The sequence below is a fragment of the Engystomops pustulosus genome, chromosome 4 (assembly GCF_040894005.1).
Source record: "Engystomops pustulosus chromosome 4, aEngPut4.maternal, whole genome shotgun sequence".
Taxonomy (NCBI): domain Eukaryota; kingdom Metazoa; phylum Chordata; class Amphibia; order Anura; family Leptodactylidae; genus Engystomops; species Engystomops pustulosus.
This window is the reverse complement of record NC_092414.1, coordinates 176687439-176712972: the sequence shown is the minus strand read 5'-3', so window position 1 is coordinate 176712972 and position 25534 is coordinate 176687439. Positions and strand designations below refer to the sequence as shown.

Here is a 25534-nt window from a genome sequence, read left to right as displayed (position 1 = left end):
GTGGTCAGGCAGGACTCTATAGCGCAGTGATGGCTAACCTATGGCACTAGTGCCAGAGGTGGCACTCACAGCCCTTTCTGTGGGCACTCAGGCCAACACCAGAGAGGACTCCAGGTATCTTCCTGCAGTCCCAGACAGCCCAGGACTTGCTGTGCACAGAGGTATTTTAAAGTGACAGCTCTACCTGGGACTATTTTCTGCTTTATTGGTGTCCTCAGGTGCTGGTATCAATGAAAACTGTGACAGAGAAGGGAGTATAAATCACAAATAAAATTTCTGTGTTGGCACTTTGCGATAAATAAGCGGGTCTTTGTTGTAGTTTGGGCACTCGGTCTCTAAAAGGTTTGCCATCACTGCTATAGCGCATGTCTGGCCACTGCTGCCAGAGTGTGATGTGGTCGTATCCGGGGAAGCTATCTCGTTTCTAAGGGACAGAATGACTACATTTATGAGAAATTATCTTCACACAGGAACATTTTTTATATTAACATCCAATTGAAGAAATGTTTATATATGGCAAATGAATTTAATTAAATGTAAATGCCCAGATGGGAATACCTCTTTAACCCCTCTTCCTCACCCAAAGGAGGAACCAATCCAGGGGTGTCACCAGGGGAAAGATGGCAAAGCCACCCTGGTGACAGCTCCTCCTACATATGACCAATTACCGAGTCACAGATTATAAAATCACCTCAGCTCTGAGAGCGGGAAAATTCACCTCATGAAATGTGGTGAATTGGTCCCCCTACATATGACCAATCACCAAGCTGCAGATTATAAAATCACCTCAGCTCCGAGAGCGGGAAAATTCACCTCATGCAATGTGAAAAGGTCAAAAATGCTATGGTCCCCCTCCTTAAGGTCTGGGTGACTCCAAGAGGTGAAGACCTGCCTCTCTCAGGGAAAGTTTTTCCGCTTGTTTTGGCCAGGATCGGTGTGGAATGTCCTATGTCTTCTGTATCCATGTCCTTTCACAACACACAGGTCTGATCCTTAGACATTTAACCAGACTCCTTCTGACACTTTCTACAAAGTCTATTTATTTGGGAACCCAGAGGACCATGTATTTGGATTACAGCGTGAAACTGAACCCAAAGTTAGTAACAAAAAATACTAAAGCCAACATTACATACTTCCTGACAAGTCTGAAAAGACTAAAATAGCTTGTTTGGTGCCTTTCCATTCATCATCTAAAGTCCCGTGGTGATTGTTGAAATGTGAGTTTAGATCTTACAACGATATGAGTAAAGTTGCATCATGAGGCAGACAGATTTTGTAACATATTATCTGCTACTGGTAATTGATTCACAAACACGTTGTAAAAAAGAACATTCCCCCTACTACTTTACTGGTCTGGACCTTCTAAAACATCAACTGTGAGCTAGAAAAACAACTGTTTGGGACATTACCCACTCATTGTTATGACTCATTGGTATTGAGTCCCAAATATCCATAAACCATACTTCTCCTAACGCAGGTTTTACCAAAAATGCATAAATAAATGAAAGGAATGAAGGGGCACTAGACCTAGAATTAAGGTTCTACTCCAGATTCTGTAAAGAACTGCACATGCCTTTGACTCTTTCGACGACCTCACTCCTATTGTTTCATATGACTTATTATTCTGTAATGTTTTATTTTATTTTTATTAATATTATTATTTGAGGTACTTTTTTTAAAATACAGTCAGACACAGGCCTTATATAGAGATGTATGGGATACTACACCTCAACAGTAGGTCCTCGTGGTTAAATTGATTACTACACAATCAAAAAATTTTTTCCAAGAAACCCACCATTCCTAAGAAGGGCACGCTGACTTGACCACTACCACGTGCCAGATACAGCATTATATTCAATGCTGTTGTTGGAGACTGGGAGTTGTCAGATCAAAGTGCCCGCCTCTGTAAACAGACAACCCCTTTAACTGTCAGGTGGGCAGTCAAGGCCTGTCTGCCCCAGTCCAGTACAGCCCACCAGATAGTAGAGAGGCCAAAATATTGATACTAGTAGCTTGGGAAAAAATTTCAATGGCACTTGAATCCAGGGAGCATCATGCAATGTGTTAGTTCCTCTTTAAGAGCCCCAAATTCACAGAACAGATTTCATTGGGCCATCAAACTGGGGCTTATTTACTAAGGGTTGTGGATTGCACCTTCGTTGGACTGTTTGCCGGTTTCGGGATTTGCACAGCTTTGACAGGTGTTTGACAGGTGTTTAACAGGGTTTTGCGCTGTGTCGCCCGCGATTAGATTTTGGCGCAGCTGGCTTTCATGCATAAAAAGGGGGGGGGGGGGTGGCAGGCCATCGGACGATCTGACTGATTCGGACTGAGGGCAGGATTTAACTTTCAAATCGTGTCGCAAGACAATTCCGGCAGACCTGAGCGGGGAAGCGACACATGCAGGATATCGGGCGCACAATCTTAGTGAATGGCCGCAAAGTGCATTATCGTAGGACAATCCACTTTGGGTGAACTCCGTCGGACAGGTTAGTAAATGTGCCCCACTGTGTATAACAGATCAAATATATCTATTTGGACAGTTACACTTTTTAAAGTAGATTTCAAGTGAAATGTGGTATGTTATTTTTCCATTTTGAAAGAACTTTATGGTGCAGTAAATGATGGACACATCACTGTCAATGGGTTCTATCCTATACAACAGGTAAGTTGTTAGAGGTGCCTGTGACAGCTCAGAACATTGGCAAACACTAAAGTAGATGTAATCAGAGGCTATGAGCGAGCCTGATGGACCACATTGACTAAGGAGGTTGTCATCATGATGTCTCTGATTTTACTAGGAAGCGTAACTTGCTTTTATGGTGATACCCGTATCGGTGACACTTACCCAAGCAGAAGAGCATGTTACATAGTACTGTCTACAGGCTTTTCCTGTTATTTTCTCCAGTTATCAGCTAGTCACAGCTCAATACAGCATAGGGTCCCATGTAATAAAGCAAGAAAAACTCACCTTCAGCACAAAAGTACTGAATAAACTTCTTTCCCAACAGGCTATAAATACAGCGGAAATGCTGGTTGGGACTTAGCTGCCTAAAGCACCCCCCTTCCCCCTGCTTCATCTTTATGCCTATAAGATTAATGGGCCCCCTTCTTTCCTGTGCAGAGCCCCTAGTCCCTTTGAAGCAGGATATGCTCATGACTATGTCAGGGCTCTTACTCATTCTGGGTTTGTGACAAGTCTTCACGCCTCGGGTATGTGTGATCTTTTAATACTCATAGGGGATCAAATCTATTCAATAGGGTAAAACTAAAAACAAAAGGATCTGGTTTTTGTTACATATTAAAACTTTTACCGTATAGATTGCTATAGAATGAAAATGTCCTCCTACAGAATATTCATTAATTTTTAAAAAATGTTAGAAACCATGAATAACATTTTCAGGATATCAAGATGAACACTTTTCCCCAGAATTTAACATTCTTTAAGTATCAAAAAAAGGCAAAGATCGTTTCACTAAATACATTTTGCATGACAAGAAGATCTTCAATGGTTTCCTCCTCATTATGAGAGGGTCACAAACACCCCATCATTATCAAAGAATGCTCATTAGGAGACTGTGACCTGTTATTTCTGTTTCTGGCGGCAGGATCACAGAGGCGGACATTTCGCCCAGTTCTTTATACAGATGCCACAGTCTGATGTGCCAGTGGAATTTGAAGGAAGCTCTATTCACAGCGGATCAGCACCAACGTTTCTAGACGAGCCTCCGTGTGCCAGCTTGGCATAACCAGAATGAACAGAGACCCACACATTCCAGAACCCTGTAAAACATCCAATAATTAGTCTTACTTTTTTATAGGTATGTGGGACTTTTACAGGTTAATTTTCACCTATTAAAAGAAAATTAATCTACTATTGAAAGTAATATAGGCTTCTTCTTTCAGTCAATGCGAAATCCATCTTTGTGCTGAGCAAATCAAATTTGACAAAGTGGAATTCAATCCAAATTTCATGAAAAAATTAAGTTCTAAATTTCTTCAGATTTATTGGTAATTTGTGATACTGAAGTTCTGAAAGCCATGACCCTGAAGCTCTTTCTGGCATGGCCTGGTGCTTCGTCTCCTTGTAGTCAGTATTTCAGCCAGCCTCCTGGAGCCCTGACTTGGACTGAAGGACCAGATTCCTCTGGTGGGAAACCAGAAGTGCAGTTTCCAGGGAGCATCCGCCAGGAGAAGTCAGGGCTTCCGAAGTGCAACTACTTTGCAAAAAAAAATTCTGCCACGGAGAGAACATACAAACTCTTTGCACATGTTGACCTTGGGACTTGAGCCCAGGTCCCCAGTGCTGCAAGGCTGTAATGCTAACCACTAAGCCACCGTGCTACCCACATAGCCTCCGTGCTGCCCACATATGAAAACAATTGGGCTCACGAATGTTGTTTTGTGTGTGTCTTACCGTTTAATTCAACGGATAACACCCATCTATGTCACATCTATGTCTATGGGTTGATACACACAACCATAGTTTCTACAGTTTGAAAGCTGTAAGTCCAAGTTGCAAAACTCACAATAAAGCCTCATGCACACAAGGCCGGCTCATGGCCCATATAGACTTCTATTGTGTACGGTCACGTTGAAGTGAAACATGGTGCATGCAACGTGTCTCACCACACCGTGACTGTTCTGAGTGACTGCGTCACAAAATATATAGCAGGTCCAATTTTTGCCTGTATTGTAGAATTGTTTTCAGCCCCAGAACAGCATATATATATATATATATATATATATATATATATATATATATATATATATATATGTGTGTGGGGGCGTGGCCTGATGCCGGACTGAGCGGACGTGCGCCGCGGAGCTCCCGGGACCCGACACCCTATCTCCCTTCCCAGGCAGCCATCCCTCACCTGTGCCACCTCTCTCCTGCTCCGCTGTGCCCCGCGCACCTGCCGCTGTCCACCGGCACCGATCTTGAGGCGGCTGTGGACTCCGCACCGCTCCCCGGCATTCCCCTGCAGCCGGCCACGTGACCAGCGCGGCGGCCCGATCCTAGCCGCCCGGTACCGCGGCAGGTACACAGCGCTGCTGATCACCGGGGATATCATCCTCCTCCCCTGCAGCCCGGAACACCGCTTCCACCACCGGAGGCACCGTGACAGCTCCAGCCAGCACGGCATCCTGCCGGAGGCGCCATCTTGTGGGACTCCCCTGCGCTGCCTGAGGCCTAGGCGCGCAGGGTTAACCCTGACACTGCCAGACTGAGCCGGGACCAGGTAGGGAAGTAATTCCCCTGTTGCTGCCCACCTCTGCCCTGGGGACCCCTAGTTGTGCAGCCCAGCACTGAGTCCTCCATACTCCCAGTGATCCCCTGCTCCTGGGTTCTGCATTATATTAACCCTCGCAGTGCCGCTGCAATACTCCACGTGGGTTTGTACTGTATCTCTGCTAATTACAGGACGCTGGGCTCCTCGATTGTTTATCACTGGCCCTCCCCTGCCCAGACGCCATGGGTAACCGGAGGAGAACGGCTAAAATGCTCAAAGCAGCGTCTGCGCCTCCATCGGATGATGAATCCGTCCATGAAGATCCTCCATTCCAGTCCCTGGAACCCCTGGACGCGCAGGATTGCTCCACATCCCAAGCAGTTCTTGCGCAGATACAGTCGAATGCTGCTAAAAAGTTGGGGAGATTCTCCCGCACACAGCCCTGCTCTCCTCAGGGGTCCCCAAACTCCTCTCCCTCCCTCTTTGAAGGCTCCCAGAGCCCGCCGCAGCTTGTAAGCTATGAAGAGGGCGATGATCCGCCTGACGCGGCCACGGAGTTGGATCGAAAATTTGCAGAGGTGCTGGCGGCCATTAACGGATGCCAATCCAAACTGGTTACCAAGGTGGATGAGCTGCGACAGGATTTTGTTCTTTTAAGACATGATGTCCACAAAGCTAAAGAGCGAATTACTGAAACTGAACGCAGAATATCTGAGGTGGAGGATGTCCAGAGGCCTATGCCGACACAGATCAGAGAGCTTCAGCGCCAAATGTCTGCATCCATCGACAGAGCTGACGACCTCGAAAACCGCCTGCGACGGAACAACGTCAGAGTGGTTGGCCTCCCCGAAAAAGTGGAGGGGTCTGACCCGGTATCCTTTTTTGAAAATTGGCTCAAAAATATGCTGCCTGCAGATACCTTCTCCCCGTTCTTCACAGTGGAGAGGGCCCATCGTGTGCCATCCCGCCCTGGCCCCCCAGGGGGCAATCCAAGACCCTTCCTGGCCCGGCTGCTGCACTTTAGGGACAGGGACTCTATCCTCAGGGCTGTCCGTACCAAGGGAGAAATTCTCTATGCCAACAGCAGAGTGTCCTTCTACCCTGATTTCTCTGCATCCGTCAGGAAACAGCGAGCACAATTTACTGAGGTCCGAGCCCGTCTCCGTGACAAGGGGTATAAATACTCCATGATGTATCCTTCCAAGCTCCGAATTGTGGACGGACAGAAGACTCGTTTCTTCACCTGCCCAACCGAAGCACTTCACTGGGCTGATGCAGCTCCACGGGCTCCAGCTGGAAGGCCCGCACCTCCTGAGTGACTGGACTCACATATCCTTTTATCTGATATGCAATGACAATGCTGGACTTAGTCCTGATTAGATATTTAGGGGTCCCAGATCACTATTATAGGTTTTTACTATCTGTTTACATACTACGTGCCTCACAAAATGTACCCTGTGACTGATTGCGTTCTATTTTTTGGTCATATCGACCAGTGCGCCACACATGGCACTTTTCCCTCTCCCTCCTCCTCTCCCTCCGCCCTCCTCCCTCTCCCTCCTCCCCCCTTTCCTGTTACCACTACCTCCCTACGTCTCCCTCCTTTCTCCCCCCCCCTCCCCTATCTCCTCTTTGGTTCTCGCAAAATATGGCTGCCTAATAACCTCCTGATCACATATACATTAAGGGTTGAAGGTCCCGGGACAAATGGTGTAGGTTTGTCTTAAGTTAGGGACCACTGTTCTACTATTTGACTGTTAGTGGGTCTAGGTCTACACTACTGCTGTTAGGGTGTTAGACAGGGGGTTTATATTCTTGGGATTGTTAGTTCAGTTCTGTTATATTTGTTATGCTCACTGTTGTCTGTCTGTCTATGTCTCTGTGGTATGAAAGGATGAATGCTTGGTTGCTCACGTCTCCTTCCCCACACCCCTTTCCCTTCCGCTAAGATGTCTTCACTTAAGGTAATGAGCTGGAATGTGAGGGGACTAAACTCCAAATTCAAGAGGGCCCTGATGTTAGATGTCATTAAGCGTCAGGCCCCCCATATTGTATGTATCCAAGAGACACACCTTACGGGTCAGAAGGTCCTCTCTCTGAAGCGGGCATGGGTGGCTAGAGGTTATCATTCCTCCTACTCTGTCTACGCCAGGGGAGTATCCATACTCATATCCAAAGCGCTTCCCATAGAAGTCATACAGGTAGCACCGGATCACTTTGGCCGTTTTGTGATCGTACATTGTGCCTTGTGGGGCTTTACCTTTACTATAGCGTCTATTTATGTCCCACCTCCCTTTGATCCAGCAGTATTGCACCTAATATCCAGTAAACTTGCTGCTATGCCTCCAAGTCCGATACTCTGCATTGGTGACTTCAATGCTGTCCCTAATCCCTCCTTAGATCGTACAAGTGGTCTGGACACAGGCTCGGTCCGTCTGAATGAGTGGCTCACTTCTCTAGACCTCGCCGATGTTTGGCGTAGTAAACACCCTCAAGAGAGAGAATATTCATTTTATTCCTCTGTTCATAAGAGCTTCTCTCGGATTGATCTGGCCTTTGTTTCCCCAGATATGTTGCCGCACGTTGATCAGGTATCCTATTGCCCGCGCAGTGCATCAGACCACTCCGCCTTGTTCATCAGTCTCCTTATAGGCCCCCCCAGCGACTCCCGCTTATGGCGCCTGCACCCGGCTTGGCTCCTATCCCCAGCGGTCCAGAGTACTGTTAGGGCAGCGCACAGCGAGTTCTGGGACGTACACTCAACTCATCCTGATCCTCTTCTAGTCTGGGACTCGTACAAGTCCTCGGTGCGGGGAGCATTCATGTCGGGGGTAGCTGGCCATAGGAAGTCCTTAAATGCGCAGGAGGAGAGGCTGACCGCTGCACTGGTGACCGCAGAAAAGGAATATCTAGATAAACCTACTCCAGGGAATAAAAAGACTTGGGCTCAGGCGCAGAGGAACCATTTAGCTGTAGTGAAGGAGCGCACCAGCAAGCGCCTGCAAGCCAGGGAAGCGTCCATCTTTGAATTCGGAGATAAAAACGGGAAGCTGCTTGCGTATCTCTCGCGGGCTGAACGTCCTTGTGCTTCCGTTCCCTCTATTATTGATGGTAACGGAGCCTTGATTACAGAACCCCGGGCCATTAACATGGTATTTTATGAATTCTATTCCTCTCTTTACAGCTCCAGATTGTCCGCCTCTTCCGTCGAGATTTCCAGATTCCTTGACAGTCTTCCACTATGGAGGCTCACACCGGCACAGTCTTCGGAGCTTGATGCCCCGCTCTCGGCGGAGGAGGTGGAACTGGCCATCCAATCGTTGCCCCCCGGTAAGACTCCTGGACTTGATGGGCTGGGAGGTGAGTGGTATAGGGATAACTGTGAGACTTTGGTCCCCCTTCTCCTTAGCCTGTACTCCGATGCGTTTGACAGCGGTTCCCTCCCCGACTCCATGCGAGAGGCCCTTATTGTAGTTCTTCCCAAGCCTGGCAAGGACCCTCTGCTTCCCGACTCATACCGCCCAATTTCCCTCCTAAACTCAGATGTTAAGATACTAGCAAAAATTCTGGCGACAAGGCTTAACAAAGTAATATTATCATTGGTTCACCCGGACCAGACAGGCTTTATGCCTGGGAGGGGAACTGACATAAATATACAAAGATTACACCTGAACATTGCAGAGGCAGAGCGGTCTCCAGACCCTGGGTTTATATTATCCTTGGACAATTGTAAGGCGTTTGACTCAGTAGAGTGGACATATTTATGGACCCTCTTGCCTAGAATGGGTTTTGGCCCTCGATTTACAGCATTAGTTAAACTACTGTATAATGATCCCAAGGCTAGGGTACGGACTAATCTTAACATCTCACCTACTCTCCCTATGGCCAGGGGCACTAGACAGGGTTGCCCACTATCTCCCCTCCTCTTCGCACTCGCCATTGAACCCCTTGCTGTGGCGATCCGCTACTCTGAGGGCATTAAGGGCATAACTAGAGGTACTATTATTGAGAAGGTATCTCTCTATGCTGATGATACACTTGTATATCTTGGAGATGTGGGCCCCTCTCTGGAATCCCTTCTGTCCTTGATAGAACGCTATGGGGGGTTCTCAGGCCTTCGGGTTAACTGGGACAAATCAGCCCTCTTTCCCTTATCTGATGTAGGGGTACACTCCCTCCCCGTCCCAGTCCAGGTGGTGTCCACCTTTAAATATCTGGGAGTCCAGGTGTCACGCAAGGTCCAGGCATTTACAGAGTTAAACATTACACCTCTGATAACTGCAACTGAATCGCGTCTAAAAGCCTGGTCCACTCTCCCCTTGTCTCTGTACGGGCGTATTAACATATTTAAAATGATTTTTCTTCCAAAATTCTTATACCTTTTTCACGCTTGTCCTATACTGCTTCCAAAGAGCCTGTTTAAACGCATAGACGGCATTCTCAGGTCCTTTTACTGGCAGAGTAGTGCCCCACGATTCAGTTTAGCGCTGCTTCAGGCTCCCAAGGCTAGGGGTGGACTGGCTGCCCCGGATCTGTATCTTTATTACCTGGCTTCCCAGCTAGTATATGCCCAGTGGTGGATAGATATAGACATGGGTAATGCAGCTACTGCACTGGCTGGTGCCCTGGTGGGTTCCTACGAGGCCCTTACAAACCTGCTGTACAGGTATAAGTCCCCATCTGATACCCCACTCCCCCTACGTACGGTAGCGGTGTGCTGGCGTAGGGCACAATCCCTGGTAGAACCGAGCAGCTCTCCCCCTCTCTCGCCTAGGACTCCATTGTGGCTCAATCCGTGGCTTTCTCACTTCCTCTCCCTCCCGGGCTGGACAATGTGGGGGGCGGCGGGGGTGAAATTTGTAGGCCAGCTATTATCTCCGGAAGCAGAATTACTCAGCTTTAACGAAATAAGGGAGAGACATACTGTACCCACTACGGCCAGCTTCCATTACACGCAACTGCGACATGCATTCAAAGCCCAATTCGGCTCCTTCAGCCTGGCAGTGAAATTCTCCAAACTAGAGACTCTGATGAGTACTCCGGACCTCCCTAAGCCACTCACTCAGTGCTATGCTCTCCTGCAAGAGCAAAAGTCCAGACCGTTTGATAGAGCCCGTGAACGCTGGAGACAGGACATCCCTGACCTGTCAGATGATGACTGGAGGGAGGTCGAACTGTCCTACTTCACATCTGTAGTGAGCGCGAGGGACTTCCTGATCCAATCTAAACTCCTCCATCGAGTATACTTCACCCCTGCTAGACTATTCCGCATGGGAGCAATGCCCAATGACCTTTGCTTTCGCTGTCAGGCTGAAGTCGGATCCTTCTTGCACTGTGTCTGGTCCTGCCCTAGGGTTCTTGTCTTCTGGTCCGAAGTGCTGGAGTTCCTAAATCTACACTTTGACTTCCCACGCTTACTATCTCCCTCTGTGTGTCTCCTCGGCATCGTAAATGAAGTTATCAATGGCCACTATGACAAAATTTTCTTTAGGTTTGTATTATACTATGCCCGAAAAGTGGTGGTGATGACCTGGAAGGACCAGGAGCCCCCTCCATTAAAAAGATGGATACTACTTATTAACAGCGTCATTCCCCACTACCGGTCCCTGTATGCCAACAGGAAGTGTCCCCAGAAGTTTGATCGCATCTGGTCCAGATGGTGCGCGACTCCCCATACTGCCTTATAATCACGTGTGATATATACTCCTCTCCATGATGAAGGAGACTGAGCGTGCTGGTGTGTGTGTGTGTGTGTGTGTGACTGATTGTCTATGTGTCAATAGTTATTTGTGTTGTATCAGGATGTCTGGCTGTAGTATCCTGCTGTCATTTACTGTAATATCCCTCGGTTAGTTTTGAAACGCAGTAAGAACCTGATTGTTACCATGGTTGTTGCTTAATAATCCTGTAATGGGGGGAAAGAAATATGTGACAGACAATCTTGTTCTTCGATTTTGTTTATTTTAATTGTATAAAATTTCAAAATTGCAAAAATAAATTCTTTTAAAAAAAAATATATATATGTGTGTGTGTGTGTGTGTTGGTAGGCTTAATGTGAAATATGGGGAAACTTCAATATATATTCAGTATAATTCTGGACAGAACAAGTCCTCCTATATGTTCTCAGTAACCAAGAGATAAGAAACCTAATTAGAACATTCTCTTTATTACCGCAACATTCCCTAAAATAGGGATTGAATAATGATTTTCTATATTAGACTAATAATCTGTTTTTACTCTTTCTATCTGTCATTTTTTTTCTCCAACTTCACTAAAAGAAAAATGGTAGGTGATTACATCCAAAATAGATAAGGGCAACGCTTTCACAAAACTCAAGTCCGTGAGATATAAGATCTATGTGGTTAAAACTGACAATTATAGTAAAACATTAATAATCCATGAAGTATTAGAGAAATAGAAGTCAGATGATATTTAATATGATTTATAATTTGGATTTATTTGCAATATGGATATGTATTAATATAGTGGTCTTGACAGAGTCATGGAGAAACCTAACAGTAACCAGCAGGCTATTCATGTGTTCTGTTACTTGAGTTCCACCTTTGGGGTCTCTGCTCATAGGTCACATCCGTTGAGGTCCTGGTTCCTGAGCCCTCACTTTTAACTTGGTCCCTGTTGCCCAGGGTGATGTGTGAGTTATGGCCTGCTCCACTGCCTGAGTTTGATTCTTTAATGCAGGTTTTCTTTTAGTACCTGACAAATGTCTTTTATCTCGGGCTGATCCAGTCACATGGAGCAGCTCAGTCGACCTCTTAATCAGAAACAGAAATTATAGGCTTTCCATTCCCACTAAATAAATCATATCCCTCTGTTTTATTTGTTCTTGAGACAAACTGGAACCACGATAAAAGTCTCAAAGCAGAGCACTGGGGTAATAAATAAGACAGGAAGACAAATTTGTACCATGGCCATATTGCAAGAAGAGAGACTTTTTTTTGGTGGGTTTTGGTTTTTAAAGTTGTTTTTTGAGGTGTTTTTAGAAAATACTTATTCCTCATGTAAAGATGATTCTGGATGATTTTTTTTACCTGGATGTTGTGCTGCTTCTCTTATATTCTGGAATTTAAACATTAATTGACAACTGTGTGGTGCTGGCAAACAACACTGCAGGGGCTAGAGTCTCTACAGATATATTGGGGCACATTTACTTACTTGTGCGGAGGAGTTCATAGAAAGTGCATTGTTCAACGATAATGCACTGTGCCGCGATTCACTAAGATCGTGCGCCCGATGTGCTGCATGTGTCGCTTCCCCGCTCAGGTCCGTCGGAGTTCACCTTTTTCCCCCTTGTGCATGTAAATGCTTGATCTTGCGATAAAATTTGAAAGTTAAATCACTGATCATCCGACGGCCCGCCCCCCGATTTCTGTTGCATGAAAGCCGGCGCAGCTACACCATCCGATCGCGTGCAACACAATCCCCTGTTAAATACCTGTCACAGCCGTGCAAAACCTGAAAATGTCGGAAAATTCTACGAAAGTGCAGCCACGGACCCTTAGTAAATAAGCCCCATGGTCTACATACAAACAGACTGGTAAAGCTTAGTTGTAAATGTAATAATACCTTTTCAGAAGGATGGCACTATACTGGATTCTAAGAAAAGCTGCTCAAAAATTTAACAGAGAATACAAGTATTTACTAGGCAAAAAGGTATTAAATATTACAGGGTCACTTAATAATAATTCCTTTATTTATATAGCGCACACAGATTGCATGCCAAATCATTCCTTGTCCCCAATGGGGCTCACAATGTAATCAACCAGTATGTTTTGGAGTGTGGGAGGAAACTGGAGGACCCAGTGGGTCCCAGAGGACCCACGCAAACGCGGAGAGAACATACAAACTCTTTGCTGATTTTGACCTGGATGTAGAGGAGGTATTTCAGTTTTTTACTCTTGAATTCAAGCAAGTATTACATTATTTAGTTGTGCTGTGAACTTATTTAGTTGTGTAGTACTGTAAGCTGTGCTGAGGCATCATGAGATTTATAACATACAGAACATAGGAATAGAAATCTGCATGTGAGCATGGCTTTTAATCAGAGCAGAGAGGAGGAAATGAGTGTCTGTTACTCTCCCCCAAAAATCTCATATTTTAGCCATATAGACAGTCCCCAACTTAAGTACATCCAACTAACGGTTGACCCCTAGTTAAAAACCAACAGCTCTGCTCACTGTGACCTGATCTTTAGCTCCAGGCTGCATTGGTCAACATAAGAGTTATCAAAGGTGTCTGCAATGAAGCTTCATTGTTAATCCTTGATAACCCAAAATTATAAAAAAAAGTACTTTTTCTGGAGTTACAGTTACAAAATATACCAATTCCGACTTACATACAAATTCAATTTAAGAACAAACATACAGAACCAATCTTGTATGTAGCCCAGGTACCACCTGTAGTGTAAAAGACAAGACTAAAGATACATGGTAGCATTGCAACAATTTCTGTAATAGCACGGGTTGTATAGATAAACTGCAAAATCAAAGTATTAGTGGACATAGATATTAAGTGACAATGATGTGACAATCTTGGTATATGCCATGTCTTATGGTGATGCGACATGGAACTCCTATGTTTTTAAAGTACACAATAAGATCAGATGCAAGTCTAATGCGAGAGCACAGTTCAACATAATAGGTGCAGCATGAGAGAAGTCTGTTGACAAGAGTGAAAGGATGTAATAAGAGTTGAGTGGAGAGTACAATCTATGTAAAGAGAGGTTTTATAACCTGCATCCCCTTCCCTCAATGGCCTCTTCCTGTCATTTAGGCCTCTGCAGAGTACTGTACTCCCATCGTAAGCTAAATTACCTCTATACCACAAACTTGCTGCTTCCATTCTACAATGAGAATTTATTGACTTTAACACATGCTGTTTGGAGCTCCCATGTGTGTATTTTATCCAATCGGCTGTAATTGTTCTGCCACGTAAATTATTTTATTGCTTGCAAAATAAAAGTACAACTACAGTTACTATAAAGTTCTGGTATTATTGTATTTATGGGAATAATATTCTTAATTACCAAAGTGATTTCATCGTAAACCCAAGTAAACCTTCTCTGAACCCACCCTCTTTGTAAAGCTCAAAGCCCCCTCCTACCTCCACTTCCCCCATCTCCAAACATCACAGTTAAGTTCAAGGGTCATAGAGGTGAGAGGAATCGGTGACCTTGTATTAAGCTGGCAGGATGGCTGGCCCCTCTCCTTGCCCCTGGGGAAAAGCTCACTAATGAAATGCAGAGGAGAAAAAACAACTTTACATCAAGACTAAGAATTGAAAGCATTCCCGTTTAACCCTTTAGTGACAAACCCCCCCTGCAATGTATGGAACAACCTCTCTATTAAGACTTAATGGGCAAGGTGCTAATGGATCAGGGAGCAGAGGTGCAATCCGCAAGTACTACTATATCAGTAAGATATTCCAATTCCAATTAAATGACAAGTGGACCGCCCCAAGGTAAGCACAAGTGTCATAGACTGGTGCCTTCTAGTCAAACTAAGCACCTTAAATATTCAGGGCATAACTATCTAGTTATATGAGCCCCACGAGTACATGGGGCCATTATAATAACAGAGGGCCTTCTACAGCCAAATAATGTATCTCAATACTAAAGCAGAGGCTTTGGGTATTGCTCCTGTGCTTCAAAGAAAACCCCAACGTTCCTGAATACAAAAGTTTGCTGCCTGGCTTCCCCTATAGCCCGTCTTACTTACCATGGATGTACTGTGCCAGCCAATTTGGTTTATGTCCTACAATCTCTTGCTGGACATATGGTGCCTCACACAGTTATCTCCTGACCGGACCTGGCCAGTAATCAATCATACAACGGCCACTCCAAGAGGTAGTTACCTGCTGGCCCACGTCCCAGTACAGTTAAGGGGTGAATACTAAAAGGACCACTTAGGTTATACCATGTAGTTCAGAGTCAACAAGTCTGGTGGCCCAGACGGTGCAAAACCTGTAATGAAACTGTAATACCTGTAGGAATATGATTCTTTTAGGTAGATGGTAACTCTAAATAAAAAATATTTTAAAAACTTCATATAATACACACAAATGTATGATCACTAGACATGAGCGGATAAGTTAGGTTCAGCCACAAAACCTGGACGTATTGCCGGATTTCCGGTCAACAGCAACCAGCCATTGGCTATCCCTTGGCTAATCATAGCCATGTCTAGCTGCCAGGGGCATCAATTTGCTGGATTGGCTGTTCGGCCGCCAATCTGGCATTGCGTCCGGGTCGCTCATTCTGAAATTAGGTTCTGTGTCCAGGTATGCTACTATTCTATGGTTGAGGATAGGAAAAACCAAGCTCAGTACTTGACTATCTTCATCAGTCTCGTAGACTCTGAATGGAGGCACATTTCTCATGTGTGATGGAAGCTCTATTACAGTAGTGTTGAATCAAGCAGCAATACGTTAGTTGTGAGCGTCCCTCTATTTAATGAAAGATTAGTTGTCTTTGTAGGGAAACATATTGACAATCACAGTTTTTCTCTCTACTAAACTGCTCATATGGTTTGAGAGTAATAAGAAATCCCTCCAATGTGCTTTGTTTCTACCAGAAGCATGTTATACTGTTCTTGACTATTTGCAAGGGGTTGTTGGCTTAAAGCAATGATGTTTTGCCAGTAGGACCCCCTGGAAATAAGCTGATCATGGGATGTTCTGCTGATGGGATTCTCAGTAATTAATAGTAATCTGTGGGGGAACTTGACAGCGAGTGTTTAATTCAGTGCTGCAGTGGGGGGGGGGGGGGGGGGGAGCATAACCCAGTGGGCCATTAGATTCAATGCATTGTATATATAACATCATCCAGAGAGACAAAACTGCTTTCCACTTACAGATGGAGGAACCCAAATGACAAACTCCTCTCTATGAACTCAGAATGCCCTTATGGGCTATTTGAATATGGATTTTCTTAGCCAGACAGCCCCTTTAATAACACGTTCCTTTCTGACATCTCGCTGTAATTTCTGAAGGAGCAGGTGCTTGCATGTGAATGTGTATTGAGAATCAATGAGCAGTAAAATATGCAGCACATTCCCATCTAAATGCCTGGATTTGGGTTCGGAGTGTCACAACATCATCCATCACCTATAATATCGAAAATGGCCGTCTGCTTTTGTAAGGATAGCGCTTCCATTGAATCCATGGATTTTTCTAAGCAAATTATCCACTTTCTGCTTAAATGAATGTACAAATGATGAATATTTATTGAATCAGCTTCTCCTTGATTCCACTCGTTGCCTTTAGATTTTCTCTATTGACTACTTATGATAAAAAAAGTTACGACACATCAAGTCAATTTTGCATTGCATTTCTTTTATTGGACAAATTTCCAAGTTATGAGGGTCTTAGCGCTGGAAGTAGAAATCAGCTCCCTCCATCTCTCTGTTCTTACTGGCTGTAAAAACTAACTGTTTTACAAGGTTTTTAAATATTTTACTGGCTCATTTTCAGCCTCCATATCATAGCTGGATTCTTTTATAGAAGGTTATGAGCTGCTTTACTGGCTCCTGTGAGCATACTGAGGCCAGTAAAGGAACAATATAAATGTTATATAAGATTTATATCCTTGCCACAGTGCTGAAGCTGCCAGATTGTGAGGGGGGATGGGTGCTAGGGGGGCTAGCGTCTGCAGGACCTCCTCTTCAGCTCCTAATACAATGCAGCTATACAAATACGTCTGCTCACGACTAAACTTCATTATGAATGCATTTACTATGCTTTTTATGACTTTTTTATATACCCGCTTATACATATATTAACACTTGTGCCGATGATCACCTGTGGTAAAATGTGTAGAAACCTGCTTTCAAGTTGTAAGTGAGATGGCACATTTACATGCTCAATTTTTGTGGATTTCTAGTTTACAATGAAAATATTAAACTACAGAGGAGGTGAATAGTTTAAGGGTTATAATGAAACTGTACTCGGGGATGAGATAACGCTATCAAATACGTCCCTGGTATTATCATCATACATGTCTGGAGGTCATGTACTAGGAACACATTTTTGTATCATTTTTTTTTTTGTTATGACTAGAATGGATGTGTGAAGGTTTTATTCACAGGGTTCCTTGTCCTTACTTAAAAGGATCTCATCAGCAGTTGTGACTATACAAAGCCGTGAACAATGTTAGGTAACAGCCCTAGCGAACTGTGTAACCAGGTTTCAGTGGGCCCCTTAGCAGTGAACTTACATGGCGACATAAAAAATTCAGAAACTAAAACTGGCTCCTGTTCCCTAAAATATTCCCTAGTTTGTCATACCACTTTCCCAGGTGTGCCCTGTGCTGGCGTTGGCCTTGTGTGTAACCATACCTTAAAGGGGTTTTTCCAGGAAAAAAGTTAGGCCCTATTCACAGGATAGAGCCTAACTTGCTGATCGGTGGGGTTTTATAGAGCTGACGGTGATTGGTGAGCGCCGTGCTCGGTGATATCCATCAGCTCCATAGAGATGAATGGGGCAGAAAAGACATGCCCAGTCGTCTGCTCCGCTAATCTCGGGGACAGATGAGAGGTACTCCCACCAATCAGGAATTTAGGCCCTATCCTGTGGACTGTACCAAACGCATTTATATTTTAGAATTGATGCTAGACTCATTGCAGTGGATAAGTCTGTTCCACATTGCATTCCTCATGCTACAGATTTTACTCAGACAAAGGGCTAGGTAGATTAATGCAGAGATCACACAGCACACACGAAGTCCAGCTACAACTCTGATATATATATATATATATATATATATATATAAATATATATATTATGCACAGTCTTGCTGTACTAGCAACAATGGTTGCTTCATCTTACATTTCAATTTTGAGAACCTCCATAAACATTTACCGTATGTACATCTGTATTCATATATATGAGCCTCCAGGCAGCTCTACTTTAAAAGTTTCTTTAAAGGAGTTTTAAGAACAAAATATTGATATTATAATACATAATCTCATATTATAATTGTCAGGTGTGTCTATTTATTTTGAAATTGCTTGCAGTGGGTTTAAGTGCACAGAAATTTTGATCAATTAAATATCCTGAGTATAATTAAAAATGTATGGAACCAATATACTGGATCCAATGTATGGATCGAGCGCACTAATGAGGCTGCTGCATGATGAATTAGCAAGGAATACCACCACAACACCCCAACATGTCACCTTTGTAACACTCCATTCTTAAAGGGATTGGCTACTTTCCTTCATCTTTTTTGAAGTGTGTGTAAGCGTTAAATTTCTGCATTGATTTCTTGAAATGTATATCCCTGATTCAGAAGTGTCTTTTACCTCAGCAGCTGCTATTCCTGTACATAAAGGGGCACATTTACTAAGGGTCCGCGGACCGCATTTTCATCTGATTTTGGCGCCGAATTTCATACGACACAAATCGGGGGGTGGGCTGTCGGACAACCCGACTGATTCAGACTGAGCGCGGGATTTAACATTCAAAGTTGTGTCGCAAGCCAAGCACTTACCAGCACCAGGAAGAAGATGGTGGACAATCCTAGCAAATCGCGGCAACTCCCAATCTTCGTCAGACAACGCACCTCGGGGATCCATGAACAATCTACATTTCAGGACCTTATCATTTTATTCAAGATTACAAGCTTCAAGTGGTTGGCCACTTTACCTCATGTTTTTTGTAATGTGTGTAAGTGTGGGGGGCAGGATATTTACCAAATATACATCTGCTCTACTTTCGTTGTTATGTAAAGTAAAGCCTCCTGCCTTTTACCTCATCAGCCAGACACCCCTGTCCATAAAATGGCCACACTTTACATTTTACTTCACATTGACCAATTGTATATCGGTAAATTACCGGATATCCTGCCCACCACACTTACACACGTATTCCAAGAAACTTCATGTCTAGTGGCCAACCCCTTTAACCTTCACCTCATCATAGCCTATCACTGCACTGAATAATCTGTAGCTGTGTTGCTTATTAGCACCCAAGTTGGGGTTGGGCACATACTCAGCCTAACCTTCGCCCTGTCCCTCTGTCACTGTGTAACCTCTAACCAGGCCCTATAGGAGCTTCCATTAATGAAGGACACTCAACTTTGTCATGGCTTTCATACACTGAAGCATTTTCAGAAGTGCATAATACTTCCCTACAGTGAACTTAGTATAGATCATTCAGAAACCCAAAATGTTGCCAGCTGCAGTGATGACCTCTTAGCTATTCCGTATCCAGCAAATTGCCCATTCTTAGAAGAATGGAAATTGGTGCTCAATAGGGAGGAAAATAAGACAATTTCGTTCTTTTGTCATATTCTTCACACCTCTCCCACCTTTAAGATATTCAGATGGGTAATTACTCAGTAATTGCCACTGTAAATGCCATTGATTCTTCCACCAAACCTAATTAAAAAGCGGCAAGTAATGTTTCCAATTTACAGCTAAATGGTGCCCTATTCAGATCGGTGACAGGTCCCAACTACAGTGCAAATCATGCAAACCCCAAGCATTTTTTTGAAAGGAGTGTGAAGTCTAATTTTTCACAAAATCTGCAGTCTACATAAAAGATTTGTCCGCTGGGCTTTTTATTAAACCCCCCTCCCCCCACCACCCATTTTACCCCTGAGGGACAAGAACTGGAGTACCTGGAGAATATTAAATCAGTCGATGTTAGCGAGTCATTTGATGTTGTCTTATAAATGCTGATGTTCTAGAGAAGCATCTGGGGACTGAGATGGTCTTAGTCTTCCCTTGTGCCCAATGATAAAATCTGCACAGGTCAGCATTGTGCATTTTAGCAGTGTTACATAACGAGCCAAGTGACCCTAAACATTTTGGAACGATATTTGCCCAAATTAGTCTCTAATTAAAGGCTTGTTCAGTTAGATATAACACTGTTTGCATACTTGGAGAATTACTGATTTGGGTGGCATAATGGAACACCCCCTGGCTAGTCTCTCCTGTCACGGTTCCCACAGGAGCTATTTTCAGCTCTTTCTCCCTAAACGAGCATGAGTTGCTGGAAAGCGGCGGCGGTCATGTGGGAATCTGGCCTACTTTTTCAAAGAAGGGAGGCAGCTTCAGCTGGGATTGTGCCAGTCCGTATTGGCATTAACCCTGTCACAGCTCCCGCTACAGCTGGGCTCGCAGACTTTTGAAGTCATGAAGTTGAGTTCTTTTAATCTGTATTTCTCAGAGCCTTCATGTAAACTATGATTAGCTCATTCCAATATTGCCTGAAATGATTTCTGCAGCATGTGTTCTTATGCAGGCAAAATGCCAATATCTCTAATCTTTCAGAAAAATCATAACAATTATAGAAGGATTTGCACATAGAGTCATAGCTTTATTTAGGGGTCAAGGGTTTATGAAAAATATTCACTTTTCTAGTTTGTTTACCTAAAAGTAGATTCATCTTTTATGTTCCAAAAGCCTGTTAAGTTTGTAATATTTGTTCCTGGTCAGATGTCGTACCTCAAAATCTGTTACGACAGTAAACCGTGTCAGCCATAGGTCCTCAGGAAAGTAAGTCCTAGTATATTGACCAAAGTGCCCCCCATTTACATACTGATCAATGTCCTACAATAAGAAGGGGGCACTTTTTTAAGAATGTGGCATGACTTGGGATAATAGCATATCTTCCTAAAGGAAAATACAACTGCATATGTCTCCCAAAAACCCAATTAATTTCATTAGAATGTAAACTAATAGTACAGATCGTAACATCAGTGGTGGATGACTGCCACTCTCCCACTCCACTCTGAACAATGGCTACTTACTGTAGCCAGTTACTTACTGTACTCGCTGTGCTGCTTGTCCTTTTATATGTCCACACTCCCCAATCTTGTTCGGCCCTTACCTAGTATTTAAGGTCCACCATACCATCTGGAATGCTACCATGGGTCAATAACAGTAGACTCCTTGTTAAACATTGGATGTTTTGCATATGATGTTACGCTGAGTTCTGTTATATAAAGCAATTGTCCTCTATCCACAACCCCCATTACCTGGCTATCAATAACATTTGGACTTCTGGGATCTCCTTTGATGTTTTCTGTCCTGGAAGTCCCACTCAAGTGAATTTTCCTGACCTATATGTCCCTCTCAGACAAGGCAGGTAACAAAGGATTACTAATTTGATGGAACATTGTGATCATATCAGAATTGAATGCCCTGATCTAATGCTGTATTTATACAGGAATGCATCTATATAATATTATATGGGAAATCCTCTTCATGATTGGTATTAGATTATAATCCGTTTTTAACTAGAAGTATTTTTTTCCAATCTAAAGTTATAAGTAGTGGCAAATCCGCCAGGCTATAGTACACCAATAGAAAATTACACCAATGAGAAAATTGAAGCACTATACATGGTTAATAATTGTATGGAATGAAAAAACCTTTATGAAGGAAAGTATAAATTTAGCCTTGTGTCTTTTGATAAGTGTAGTCATAATCTGTTGTGGCACTAAAGAGGCTAACCCCCCTCCCATGTTAATATCCACTGGGCAGAGGTTGCGAGTGCCACTGGTTCCTCGGGATTTTCCGCACAAGCTGCATTAATCCTGCTCCACTGAAATGTAGGTCAAATCCCGAGGCTGCTTTCCAGTCATGCCGTGGACTCATCTGTTTTGGCAGAGTTGTCACATAAGGCCCTGTAACTGGGCAGAGATCTTAGTCTGTCCGGTTATCACCAGGGCAAAGATTGGTCTCTAAGCACTGGGTGAAATCTGCCCTAAGAACATACGTTACCAGGATTGGCAGTGGATGGTTTTTAAGCTGAATCAAGATTTACAGTATTATGGAATATAACATTTCTAATATGATATACGTGCAATGCAATGTCCACAAGAGGCAGAAGGAGTGTAAAAATCTCTGTGGGTCACATGAGGTTACTCCTGCCGCACATACATGGGTTTTTCCAAGCCCAATCAGATAAACGGAATAGTCGCTGTAATTTCTGCAACAACTAGGGGCATAACTACAGTGGTAGCACACATAGGGGCACCAAGAATTGTGTCGCAAGATCAGCATTTACATGCACCGGGAAGAAGAAGGTGAACTCCGACGGACCTCGGCGCAGCGCGACACCTGGAGGATATCGAGCGCACGACCTTAGTGAATCCTGGCAGACCTGAATCCCCGTCGGACAACACGCAGCGGGATCGCGACTGGACCGGGTAAGTAAATGTGCCCCATAGTATCCCCTACGGGACGCGCATTGGCAAGAGGGCCCCTTTCATCCGACCTGAAACTAAAAAATGGAGGATGTTCGCCATTATATACATAGTATGCTTCTCATTGTACAGTATAATATTTATATAATATGTGTGATGTATATATGCTGTATATGTGTTTGTATCTGTGATGTATGTATGCTGTTTGTGTCTATGGTGTATGATCTGTATATATTGTATGTGTGTATATATATTGTACGTCTGTATATGGCACTGTGTGTATATGTAATGTGTATAGGCGCTATATGTGTGCGCATGTGTGTATAAATGTGTGTATGAGTGAATAACTGTTTGTTTATTTATATAGGTACATAAATGAGTGTAATACAGGCGGTCCCCTACTTAAGAACACCTGACTTACAGACGACCCCTAGTTACAAACGGACCTCTGGATGTTGGTAATTTACTGTACTTTAGCCTTAGGCTACAATAAACAGCTATAAAAGTTATCACGTGTGTCTACAATTAAGCTTTATTGTTAATCCTGGTTCTTATTACAATACAACATTTTTAAAATCCAATTGTCACAGAGAACACAGAAGTCTGCAATGGGGCACTGCTTCTCCTAGTTACACCCCTGGCAAAAACTTTGCTGTTTATGTACATACACTATACTAGCATATAGTCCAACAAAAAAGGTATTTAATAAATTGTGTTGTATTAACATGTTTGTCCTGTAATATGCATAAATTAAAACCCAGATGCTTAAAGTAACTTGAAGCTGCTGTACCACAACTGTAAGGTAACTTTAAGAACACTACCCTCAGTCCCAGTGTCATTTTGGGTGGTCGTATGCATTTTCATTCACATTCAGATAATTATTTACATGCTAAGTATAATGTGTAGAAACCAGAACTGAACATAGAGAGGGGTAAATAACACTTCACTTCATTACTTGCCTCAGCTCTGGCTACCTTAGAGTTTTTTAGGTTAAATAGAAGATCCCTTGCACAACCTATTTTGACAAAGATTTTCTGGCAGAAAATTTCAAATGGCAAAACCACTTTTCTAGCAGTATCCATAGGTAAGGCTCTTAATATGTGATAGGAGATGATGTGATCTCTGGCATCTCAACGGATCACCAGCTTGTAGGGCAAATCATAATGGGCAGAGTCGGAAGCAGCTCCATCCATTGTTTTGGCGCTATTCAGACTGAGCTTACATTCACCTGGTAAGCTGTCAGCTAATTGGCAGAGATGCCAGGTGTCGCACCCCACCAATCTCACATTAAAAATGTTGCCTGGGAATATCAGTAATGGCCTATCCACAGGCTGTATGACCTGTGGGCAGCCAACACCTAGTCACTTGTTCCACCATAAACACAGGCTTAAAATTACTTGGCTTGACGCTCTTTAGTTTTGCTTATCTAAAATAAACTTAAGTCATTCTGAGACTTGTGGGTAGATTTAATAAAAGTGAAAAATTAAGATGTCAAGATGCCCAAATTACATCTTGACTGGCCTTGCCCTCCAATGCAACTACAGGCGGTCCCCTACTTAACAACACTTGACTTACATACGACCCCTAGTTAAAAACGGACCACTGGATATTGGTAATTTACTGTACTTTAGCCCTAGGCTACAATGATCAGCTGTAACAGTTATCAGTGGTGTCTGTAATGAAGCTTTAGAGTTAATCCTGATTCTTATGACAACACAACATTTTTAAAATCCAATTGTCACAGAGACCAAAAAGGTTCTGGCTGGGATTACAATGATAAAATATACAGTTCCGACTTACATACAAATTCAACTTAAGAACAAACCTACAGACCCTATCTTGTATGTAACCCGGGGACTGCCTGTAATGCAAATAACTACAATAGCATAAATAATCTAAATATATGGGAAAGTAAGATAAAAGTGTGCACTGTATATATTCACACTGTATACATGTGACGAGCCTTTATGCTGATAATTGGCTTCCTATGAATATTTATTCGCCTGCTGTAGCACGTCTGGGTCTCCTGCACCCTTCAGAAATCCTAGTAGAGGTGTTAGGAGTAACATACAGGAAATCCAGTTTTGCCACTTTTGTTGAGTACCTGCCTCAGGGATATAATCTAGTGGCTAGCACATTGCCCCCCATCTGGTGCAGTGTGATAGTCAAGGGAGGTGATGCTGAGGCTAGTACGATGGGTGTGAATCACATACAAAGATGTTTGGATGTGCGGGTCTCGAGGTAACAAGGAGCCTACACTGAATGATGAAATATATTCGATTATTACAACCTGAAGGTAAATGTAACAAATTTGTGAAAATATATGGTTCTTTGCTATTACAGGCGGTCCCCTCCTTAAGAACACCCGACTTACAGATGACCCCTAGTTAAAGACGGACCCCTCTGCCCACTGTGACCTCTGTTGAAGCTCTCTGGATGCTTTACTATAGTCCCAGACTGCAATGATCAGCTGTAAGGTGTCTGTAATGAAGATTTATTGATAATCCTTGGTCCCATTACAGCAAAAAATTTTGAAACTACAATCATCACAATTTTTGTCTGGAACTACAATTATAAAATATTGAGTTTCAACTTACATACAAATTCAACTTAAGATCAAACCTATGGAACCTATCTTGTACGTAACCCGGGGACTGCCTGTATATGGTCATTATTTAAGAGTATAGGCACATGGAGGAAGAATATTTTTTCCTCAGAGATGGCAAACCAGTTCCCTATACTGTACTGATGAGATGTAAAAACATCAAAACAACACTGTCTACAGTTGGATGTCTTTGTCTTTTGGAAGAGAAAGTGTTAAAGCGCATACACAAGCAGCCTCTTCACTTATTTGGGGGCATGAGAGACCCCTTTTCTTCCTAGCCCGCAGGCTGTTTAAGCCTGGGGGCGGCAGGACTTGCAGTGTTCCGCCTTCCCTCGCCCCCTTTTTGTTTATTGTAATTAAACCCCTCCCGGGTCTCGTCCCCTGCCCGGGGTTTTTTCCTGGGCAGCCAATCAGGTGGCCAGGAAGTGCTTCCTGGCCACTTGATGGCGCTAGCCCTGGGCTATTTAGCCCTGAGCGTGGAGCTAGTCCAGCCTCTTTTGGACTTGCTCCGCGCTCAAGAGTTTT

The 25534-nt window shown here is 43.6% G+C and overlaps 1 protein-coding gene across 2 annotated transcripts in view; it reads left to right on the top strand.

Annotated features, from left to right (window-relative positions):
- IGDCC3 (immunoglobulin superfamily DCC subclass member 3) overlaps nucleotides 1-25534 on the top strand; it is a 111300-nt gene that overhangs the window by 29499 nt on the left and 56267 nt on the right. The gene's annotated exons all lie outside the window — the stretch shown is intronic.